The sequence below is a fragment of the Orycteropus afer genome, unplaced genomic scaffold (genome assembly GCF_000298275.1).
Source record: "Orycteropus afer afer isolate SDZICR_OR568_19922 unplaced genomic scaffold, OryAfe1.0 scaffold00361, whole genome shotgun sequence".
In the NCBI taxonomy this organism is placed as follows: Eukaryota; Metazoa; Chordata; class Mammalia; order Tubulidentata; family Orycteropodidae; genus Orycteropus; species Orycteropus afer.
This window is the reverse complement of record NW_006921948.1, coordinates 989,040-992,891: the sequence shown is the minus strand read 5'-3', so window position 1 is coordinate 992,891 and position 3,852 is coordinate 989,040.

The following is a 3,852-nucleotide window of genomic DNA, read 5'->3' as shown; positions in this document are numbered from 1 at the left end:
ATGAGTCTCAATCCACTAGTTGGCAGTGGGTTTGGAGCGAAGTATACAATAGTAGGAAATCCATAAATATTTGGACTTTTAAGCTATCTCAGAGGGTAGATGTCTATGCTATTTTCCAACATGTGGAAACAAATACAGAAAAGTAACAGAAGTGATGTCAGCAAAAATGACAGAATAGGGAACTCCAAAATCCCGTCTCTTCACAAAAGCACCGAGGAAGCTAAAAAAAATTGTCAGAAGCAATTTCCTTTTGGAAATCTGGAATCTATTGAAAACCAAACCAAACCACAAACCACTTCCAGCAACCAGGGGAACACTTAATGAAGGAGGGCCACTGAAATTTGGTAAGCAAGCTCTGTACCCTCCCCAACTCCCCAGCTCAGCAGTAGGTTGAAGGCAGCAGCACACATTCCTGGGGCAGGGTGCTGGCACAGAAGGAGCAATCAGCCTTTCTTCTCAAAGAATTGCAATTGTTTTGATCTGCAGCTCACATCAGCTCAAGGGCTTGCATTTCTTTCTCCCATCTTGAAGCTTCCCTAGAGCTGAGGCAAAGTCCAGAGCAGTGTTTATTAAAAAAATAAAAAAAATTACAGATGCATATATCAGACACTGACATCCGGGACAAGGAATAACAGCTGGGGGAAGCAACAAACTGTAACTCTGGGAAGGCAGCTGAGAAAAGAGATACTTGGGGAATAATGGCTTGGAAAAGCTCTCACACTTTCAGAAGAATCTAGAAGTGCTACTGGCATGCCTAGGGCTAGACTCATGCACAGAAAACACTGAGAAGACCCTAAGCTCTCACCTCTGGCTGGCCTTCAGGCTCTGTGAAAGAAGGAATTGAAGGCTAAGGCAGAGTTGAAAACTGCCTGGCTAGATATTGAAGGAGTGGCCAACATGCCACTGTGCATATTGAGATAAGCTTTTTGGAAAACTTTCTCATTATCTTATAAAGTTTACTGTGCGTGTACCCTAAGAACCCAGAAATTCCACTCATGAGTATGTGACCCAGAGCAGGATTTCGCAGCCTGCACTTATTGACTTTTGGGGCCAGATAATTCTGGGCTGTAAGGGCTGTGTTGTGTACATTTAGCAGTAGACTGGTCTGTACCCACTAGATGCTAGTAGCACAGTCACACTCCACTCCCACTTATGACAACCAACATTATCTTTTTAAAATCCAAATGATTATTGGCATCACTGGACTATCATATAAAAGTGGGAATGAATGAAGTGCAGCTAACAGCATACAGACAGCTTGATAAATAGATAGGTACCAAACCTACCCACTGCCATTGAATTGATTCCAGATCATAGTGACCCTATGGGACAGAGTAGAACTGTCCCGTAGAGTTTCCAAGGTTGTAAACCTTTATGGAAGGAGACGACCACATCTTTCTCCTGCAGAGTGCCTGGTGGGTTTTAACTGTCCACTTTTCATTTGGAGACGAGTGCTTTAACCACTGCACAACCAGGACTCTTATGTACTGAACTGAACAGAACTCACTGCCGTCGAGTCAGCCCCAACTCATAGCGACCCCTCCTTGGGTTGCTGAAGCAGTATCACTATGGAAGTAGATTGTCCAACCTTCCTTCCGAGGAGTGGCTGGTGGGTTTGACCCATCAGCCTTCTGGTTAGCAGTCAAATGCCTTAGGCACTATGCCATACCTAGATACACAGATCTCACAAACGTGGCAGATATAATATAATGCTTATAAAAATGTTTACAGTATAATATACAGTTTAAAAAGACCTTATATGTTTGTACATATATATAGTAAAAGTATAAACTGAAAGCTGTCAATAAACTCAAACCACGGGTAACAGTGACAGAAGGATGAGAGCAGACCGATGTGCTTGTGGAGAGGCACTCGGTAGAGTTTCAATGCTGTTAATTTGAAACTCAGCCAAAAGAGCATTTTCAAGTTTTCTTAAGTGGATCGGTGGCTAGGGGAGCATTTGTTTATTACTTTTTATATCTTAACTTATATCTTGTATTTTCGTTGCATGAAAGAAAATGCTCTGGAAGCATGGTGGTTAAAGCATCCGGATGCTAACCTTAAGGTTGGAGGTTTGAACCCACCAACCACTCAGTGGGACAGAGATGAGGCAGTCTGCTTCTGTCAGCTGTACAGCTTTGGAAACCCTACGGGGCATTTCTGCTCTGTCCTATAGGGTCATTATGAGTCAGAATCAACTTGACAGCACTGGGTTTGCTTTTGGTTTGCATGAAATATTTTATAATTTAAAAATACCTGAAGCAAAAAAAATAATAATAATAAGCAGGAGGTTTGACTTTAGAGGCACTTTAGTATCTAGTTGATGTGCATCAGTATATGCCCAAGGTGTGTCAGTGGCCCCTTAGGGCTTTGCTGTGATGTATGGTCCAGTATGATAAATGTGTATAGAAACGTCATTAATATCAATCTAACTAAAAAATAGTAATAATAATTAAGTAATATCCTAAAACTTGTTTTAAATAAGTCAAAGAAAGTATAATAATGTTATCACAAGATGATAAATTAAGATGTCCTTTAGTTTTATTCATTCATTTGACAAATATTTATTTATTTTTTTGAACACTTACTATATGCCAGGGAGCTCTGGTGGTGTAGTGCCTAAGGCATTTGACTGCTAACCAGAAGGCTGGCGGTTCAAACCCACCAGCCACTCCTCGGAAGGAAGGTTGGACAATCTTCTTCCGTAGTGATACCACCTTGGAAACCCAAGGGGGGGTTGCTATGAGTTGGATCTGACTCGACGGCAGTGGGTTTGGTGCTATATGCCAGGCATTGGTTCAGATACTTACACATGAATGAAAAAACAGACCACAATTCCTGTGGTACTGATCATTCTAGGGAGAGAGACAGAAAATAAAGCAAAGTCATCAAACATAGGTAACTTACACAGTTATTTATTATACATTGTGATTTGAAGAGTCTTAGAATATAGCAATTCAGAATAATAATGACATATACATGTAATACACAAAGGTTTACAGAATGCTGATATACATACTTTTTGTTTCGTTTTGAATCTCATGACTGGTGACACATGCAGGTCAAGTATTTATTACAAATTCCCATTTTTTATTGGCATAGAAATTGAGGCTCAAAGGTTTTCACTTGCTCAAAACCCAGCTAGAAGTGCATAATCCATCCTTGAATCATTTTTGATTTGAAAGTATCTAAAGTCTTTCTCTAATACAAAACACATATTCGTGCAGACTTTCTCTCTTTGGGACTTTAGGTCCATTACTCCTAAAGACATTCTTGGACTATCTTAAACCCATTGACATTAAGTCAATTTTGACTTACAGCTATCATACTGGGCAGAGTAGAACTGCCTCATAGGGTTTCCAAGGCAGTTGGCATTTCAAATCCACCCACCAGCCACTCCATGGGAGAAAGATGTGCCAGACTGCTCCTGAAAAGATTATAGTCTTGGAATCCCCATGGGGCAGTTCTACTCTGTCCTACATGGTCTGGTTGCTATGAGTCAGAAGCCACTTGACAGCAATATTTTTTCTTTGTTTGTTTTGTTTTGTGTCTTATTCTTTACAGAAGCAGATTGCAGGTCTTTTCTTCCACAGAACAGCTAGTGGGTTCGAATAACCAACCTTTCAGTTAGTTGTCAAGTGCTTAACCAGTGCACCGCCAGGGCTCCTCTGGACTATCTTAGACATGGTGACACGTGACTTATCAAAAGCAAACCTTTCCATTTAAAAGTAGCTGAATTTTGTTTCATTCTTGAGGAAATCATCCTTTGAAGTCTTGATATAAAACTCATCAGCAGTTTGAGGTTTTGCAACAGCTGTTTCCAATGACTTTTTGGGGGATCAATACAAATTA